This window comes from Cebus imitator, unplaced genomic scaffold (assembly GCF_001604975.1).
Source record: "Cebus imitator isolate Cc_AM_T3 unplaced genomic scaffold, Cebus_imitator-1.0 Scaffold480, whole genome shotgun sequence".
Taxonomy (NCBI): domain Eukaryota; kingdom Metazoa; phylum Chordata; class Mammalia; order Primates; family Cebidae; genus Cebus; species Cebus imitator.
In genome coordinates this window covers 582,562-589,309 of record NW_016107795.1, presented here as the reverse complement: position 1 = coordinate 589,309, position 6,748 = coordinate 582,562, and the positions used below count along the sequence as shown (strand labels likewise).

The window sequence follows — 6,748 nt, the reverse complement described above, 5'->3', positions numbered from 1 at the left end:
CGTGTGTGTGTGTGTGTGTGTGTGTGTGTGTGTGTGTGTAACATCTCCTTACACACAGATACAAACTCAAGAGACGGATACCAAAAATATACCCATTTTTCACGTCATGAAACCAAGCTATCTGCCATACTAAAAAATTTGGAACTCAAAATGTGGGTGAAAGAGAAACTTTGAATGTTTATACATAAGTGAGTTGTATTTGTATTTTAGCAAAATAACTCTTGTGGCATTGAAAATAAAATGTAGGGGAAATATTTAGGTTACCTGGGATAAGTTTGATCCTTTCTAGATTGTTTCTAAGATTTCTTATTGTGGCCTCACAATACCCTTTAGTCTTGGATTAATTTGACCCCCATCACTGAGGCAATACCTTTCTGAGAACTGCACATTTGAGCCTGAAGCATGCTTTGACTCTTTCAAGACCAATATTAATCCTATATGCTAATAATGTGATCACATTCTTTGTTTCTATTATAGAATTTTGTTGAATTCAGTAGCATATATAAATTATTTGTTGGATACAAATTGAAAGTCTTTGGACTACCGAGGAGTTTCCATAATAATGTATTTAGATGGGATGTAATCCTTTTCTTTTACATCTTTATACTCATTTTTTCTCTACTTTGCCTACGTATCCATGATAAAAATAGATAGAAAATACAGTTTTGTGAGATAAAACATTATAGCTGTCTTGTGTACCTGCAACAATTACACTTGGAACATAAGCAATGACAGAGGCTGTATTTTAAATTTTAAAGTCCCAACAGTCCCTTCCAAAAGTCTAATCTCTACTGTCCTTCAATTCATTTCCTTTAAATCAGATTAAATTGACCATATGCTTTCATTCCACTAAGGAGAAAAATACTCAATCTCAGTCATTATTGTAGCTCCCAGACCACACTGTCTGAAAATAAAAAAGTTCCTGAGGGATTTATGCAGAGCAAAATACGTAGGGCCGTCCAGCTGTACTTTGGCTGATACTGTTTTCCATAAAAGGATGAACATTGACGTGGTCATTTTAAGTGCAGCACTGTGCAGCTTTTATCCATTCCGTAGCACAGAAATCTTCGCTAAGGTTGGTAATAGCAGTGCTTGCTAGTCTCTTAAGTACAAATACAGTCATGTTTCCAGAGTCCTGTCACCTCCCTGGAAGGAGAGAGCAGCGAGGAGAAACAAAATTGTTAATTTTGGCAGTGTGTGAAATGTTGTGACTGCCTCTTTTCCCCTCCCACTCCTCCCTCCCTGTGCACCCAGCCAAGGAACAGATGAAGGATATCTCATGAGCTCAAAAAGAAGGGGAGACCTTGAGAGTGGTAAGAAAAATAAAATAAAATAATGAAAGATTCTCAAGAGAGGGAAAAGAGAGGCGCATCCAAGGAATTTGAGGCTACTTAGCTAACTTCGAAAGTCTGGCCAACTGGTAATCCAAGATTCAGGAATGAAGATTTTGAAATGAGAAATAAAATTAAAGTAGCTGAAATGGTGAAATGGAGACTAGGAGCTACTTCTGTACTCCAGAACCCTTCTGGTTCTACATTTTCTTCTTGCCTCATTCAGTTGTTTGCCAAACTAACATTCAGGTTATGTGGGACATTGACTACGCTGTTTCTCCTCTTCCTCAGTGCAGTTCTAAGGTTACACGTATACTCAACCACTGGACTTATTTATTAAATGGCAACCATATTTCCAGGATTGAGGGAGACACTGAGATCCAGAAATCAAAGTGTCTATTCCTTCCCTCACAAGAGCCACACTCTGATTGAGCAGACAGGGATGTCACAGGTGATAAAAACTCAATGTTTATGCCAGACATTACATATGATTACTGGGGATATGTAAGGAACTGGGGGTAAAAAGAAGGGTAAAATACTGAACTCGTTCTTAAAGTGCGTACATTCTAAAATGTAGAAAAGACAATTTTTTTAAAAAAAAAAGGATATCATGTTATGGTCAGTTCCATATGGGGTCCATTACTGCTCTTAGACCAAGGAAAGAAGGTCCCCTGTCCTGAGGCTAAGCTTCAGAAGATCTATCACAACCTTGCAAAAACCCCACAAATGTACTAGAGAACCCAGGGACACTTCTGCCACCTGAGGAACTAGACCCTAGTGTGGGCACCAAATGATCCTTAATCTCCTAAACTTCTTAACACTAGATATTCACTCTCTTGATTAACAAAATTCAACCCCAAGGCTGAGATCCCAGAAGGACTTAGTGGGGAGCCTAAAGAATAATGATGGTGGTGGTTGAGCTCCCTTCTGTTCTCTTTGGCTCTGGAATGCCTGCAAGGAGCTTAACATATGTTTGCAAACCAACATTTTCACAAGGAGCTTGTTCTAAGAAGCTTGGAAAAAGTCAAGAGGACCATGTATCCTTACTGCCAACTATTTCCCCATTTTCCACATCTTTTTCTGAGATCAGTTAACAAGCATAACCCTAAGGAATCAGTCCACCAGATGCTTTTTAATTGATTCTGAAACCTCAGTGTCTGGGTAGCTAACCACAAATGACATACTACAATGTGTGAATATAGCATCAAATGTTGCATGCTTTGTTTCTATACCTAAGTAATGCTTTAGGAATCTTATTGTCACTGCATTAGAAGAGTGAAATCTCTCCAAATTTAAGTGAATTATAAATAAATGTAAGAATTAAATGATTCATGCATCATCTAAAATGGCACTATTGTCTGTAGAACAAAAATTATGTGACAATTTCAATTATAAAAATGTAATTACTTATTTTGCTGGTCAAGAAAAATAAATTTTATACAATAAATATATAATAAATCTTAAGTTATGTATGATCTTATTTTGTATGCACCCTGACATTCCCTAATAACAGAATACCCAGATATGGAATTGCAAATTCACTTATCTCTGATATTTTGCTGATTCTCATCATATAAAATCCATAGCTTTATATATTTTTTAAATGTTGTTAACATACAGTCATGTGTCACATGAAGATCAGAATACATTCTGCAAAATCTGTCATTAGGGTGTTTGCTCCTTGTGTGAACATCATAGAGTATGCTTACATAAACCCAGATGGTATAGCCTACTCCACCCCTATGCTAGAAGCTCTATTCTATTCTCCTAGGCTACAAGGCTGTATAGCATGTTACTGTACTAAATACTGTAGGCAACTGTAACACAATAGTATTTAAACATATCTAAACACACAAAGTATACAGTAAATATATATTAATAGTACTGTAATCTCATGGGCTCACCATTGTGTATTCCATCTGTAGTTGACCAAAATATCATTATGCAGTGCATGACTGTATATCTGTGAAGATAGGAAGATAGAACTCATTTTATTTAACATTTTCTTAGCTAGTTAAGAAAACATTAAATATTTAGACAGAGAAACATGGGCCTCTCTGAACTCTCTCTCTCTCAGATTCCATAGTTGTTAGATATGACCTCATGAAGCATTGAAGGAGTACATATGGAAGAAAATTCTGAAAAATTATCCTAAAACAGATGACTGAAAAGATGAATTTGGGAAAAAAATCTCGGTTATTATATTTCAATTTGTACTAATTTTGATACCCCTCAGAGGAATTTGTATGTTTCTGAACAAGAATTACTTCTGTTTTTATCTACACTTAGAGTTCATTTTATAAATGCCTGGAACACAACAGAGCTTAATAAATTAAATAGGACATACTTGGGAAAGAAAGGAGAGTGTAAATGATATGTTTCAATAGTTAAGATATCAGGTGAGAAAGCCATTAATTTTAACTAAAATTAACATTTTAAGTAAAGTCATTTTATGATAACATAGGACAACAGAACATGATTAAGAAAAACAAAGAATCAGCATTTCTTGATTCTTCAATAGATCCTTGAAAAACTACAACCACAAGGAAAACCCACTGTTTGATGGCTTAAGATCCTGTTCCACTGTGCTGACATTTGTCAAGGCACTTAAATTGTTTGGTTTAAGAAAATCCTTTGTTTCCCCACTATTAATTCAAAGAATATGCTTATGTTTGTTCATTGAAGAGTTTCTAAATGTTAGAATTTCAGTAGCAGGAAATTAATTTCTCAACTTGTACTTTCACATAAGAGGCATCAAATTGTTCATGTGTTAATAGGCTGACAGCTATTGTTATTTCCTGGTGGGACACTTTCATAGTCAGAAGAAAAGAAGGCTGAACACCAGGTGCTGTTTATCATGTGGTTTGATATACATTTTTGAAGGTCTGAGGTTTACACTGAATTTATAAAACAAGCCACTGAGTCAAATAGAGAGAAATCTAGATTCTAGAACAAGGTTGTGGAGTCAGATGGTTAGGCCAACAGTGTCTGCTGTGCTGAACCTTTGGCTACCACTTCTCTCTCACATGCACTGAGTCAGAAAATGTTATTTTGTGGGCTGTAGCTACTTGTCAGGTTTATGACTCAATAAGCTGAAATATTAGCCAAATGAAATATTGTTGAGCAATTCAGACTCCTCACTCATAGCACATACAGTGTTGAATATAGTCATCTGTACCTTCAAATCTGCTGGTCATGATTCCACTAAGAACCGCAGAAAAGAAGCAAGAGGAGAAACAGTCTGGTGTTAGCTGCCAAGGGCACCAGGATGCCAGCATGCTAGAGTCATGCTGGTTTCCCCCTTCACGGAAGTGACAAGCTCATTACAAATTTATGCAAATATGACATGGAAAATAATTTCTTGAAGAACATTTCTTTTGTCATATGTTTCCTGGTTTTCTTCTGGCATGGCCTGTGAATGATATCAGTTTATTTTAGAGTCTAGCATCCAATATTCCTGGAAGCTAGGGCTAAGGAATGTTCATTTCACAGGAAGGCCAAGGTCTGAGATGCAAAGCTGATAGTAAGTGAGGCCCCAGGGCAGGTTGAGGACAGGAAGTGGTTTCACTAACATTCCTTTCCTTTCTCTCCCTGACCACTCCCATCTCAGAGTGGCCAAGGATCACTGAAGTAATAGTAATAATTGTCATCTAAACCTCAGAACAGAGGTGCCTGGCACTTGAGAGTTGATCCACTTCAATTTATTCAAGCTCCCACTAAAAACAATCTCATTTTGACTTACAGGATATGAATACCAATTCCCTAAAGCAAAGCATAGTGAGAATTTCAGTAAAAGAAAAGAATACCCCAGAAGAAGTATTCAGTAATTGAAGAGTCAACATCCCAAGGGTCCTATAGCAGCTCACCCTTGGTCAGTGAGAGCTATGCAGTCAGCCTCACTTACCTCATTGCTGTGGTCTGGCCAGCTCATCTGGGCTTACAAGAGCAGTTTGATAAATGGTCAGGAAATTTGATAGCCAGTTATTGACTCTTGGAAGCATAATTTTGGCCACAGTGGGAGTGTTTATAGAAATCAGCAAATGCTACAAATCTGATTTTAAAAAAAATTTGAAAGCTGTCTTACCAACACACCACTGCTTATAGCTCTGCAGGAACATAATTTGAATGAACTTTATCCTGTTTTTCCTCCCCTTATAGCCTCTGTCCTCTGCCCTCATTATTCTCTGCTGGGATCTCTTGGACATTTTTTCCCCTTTAGCTGGTTTTCTCTTTCACTCATTGATTTTTCCTGGGTTTCACCATCTAGGCAACTCTCACGCACAGAAAATTCTTAGGAGTTGTTCTCACCGGACTGATAGCAATGCCACTTTTATTTATTATTATTATTGTTATTATTTGAAACTAAATAACTAACTAAAAAGCAAAGACTCTAGGAATGAAATACTAGAAGATGAGGACTTTTTTCCCTCTGGATCGTAAATCTGGGCATTCTATGCCTACATGTCCTGGGGCTCATGAAGCATTCTATTTTGCCCCAAATTACTATTAATAGGTACTGAGAATTTGATATCTCTTCCTATCAGCCAGAATCTCAAAATGCATTATCTTTTCTAACCAACAACTGAAGCTTGCGTGCCCTAGAAGTTAAGTGTGTGTCTGCAGGAGGCTTAAATATTCCTATGTGAACGTGGAAAGTAATACTGTATTTTAGAACTGAAGGGATCTTAGAAATAATCTAGTTTAATTTGCTCATTAGTCTGGTAAGTAAACAGAGGTTCAGAGAGATTAGTAGTTAGTGGTAGAATCAGTACTAGAATTCAGATTCCTGGCTTCCTCTTCTGGACATTTTCAATTCTGCAACAATGTCTATCTTATTTAACATTATAATTAGGACCAAGATAATCTTCGTTTACTGCAAAAAATATTTTTGACTACCAGATATATTTCTATGTGCACTTATTTTTTTACTAGGTACTGTTCCAGGAGTTGAGGCTACTGAGAACTCCACTTTTTTTTTCTCCACTTTTCAGGGCATTCTTTTGAGAACTAGGTCTATTTGTATTGGCATGACTTACCTCTTTGATCCAGGAAATTCTTACATAGAAAATAAAACTAAGCTCATGGAGAACTTTTCCATTTGCTTCAGGTAATTCTCATAAGTCAGTTTATCTAGGACATCAGTTTGCACACCTGAGCTAGCAGATCACTCCTCAGACAAGTTTGCTTGTTCTAGCAAGACCCTCGCCGCTTTTGTCCACCAACTCTATCATGCCAGCAACTGTGCCCAATTCCGGTCCTTTCCCTACCTTGTCAGATCAGTTTTAATTTGAGCCCAATTCTCTGAACATCCTCCTTCTGAGATACTAAAATGTTGTCAGAGCATTGTTCCTCCTATTGAGTAATTGTAATAAATTTAACTTTTCCTGATTGAAAGATTGAAAGTTTTTTTTTTGTTG

The 6,748-nt window shown here is 36.9% G+C and overlaps 1 long non-coding RNA gene across 1 annotated transcript; it reads right to left on the bottom strand.

Moving 5' to 3' along the window:
- Nucleotides 1-539: 539 nt before the first annotated feature.
- Nucleotides 540-4,639, bottom strand: LOC119468723. The gene is made up of 3 exons (XR_005197486.1): nucleotides 4,510-4,639; nucleotides 3,236-3,294; nucleotides 540-1,146 (listed from the first exon to the last, which is right to left on the bottom strand). It is a non-coding gene; the product is annotated as an uncharacterized LOC119468723 (long non-coding RNA).
- Nucleotides 4,640-6,748: the final 2,109 nt, after the last annotated feature.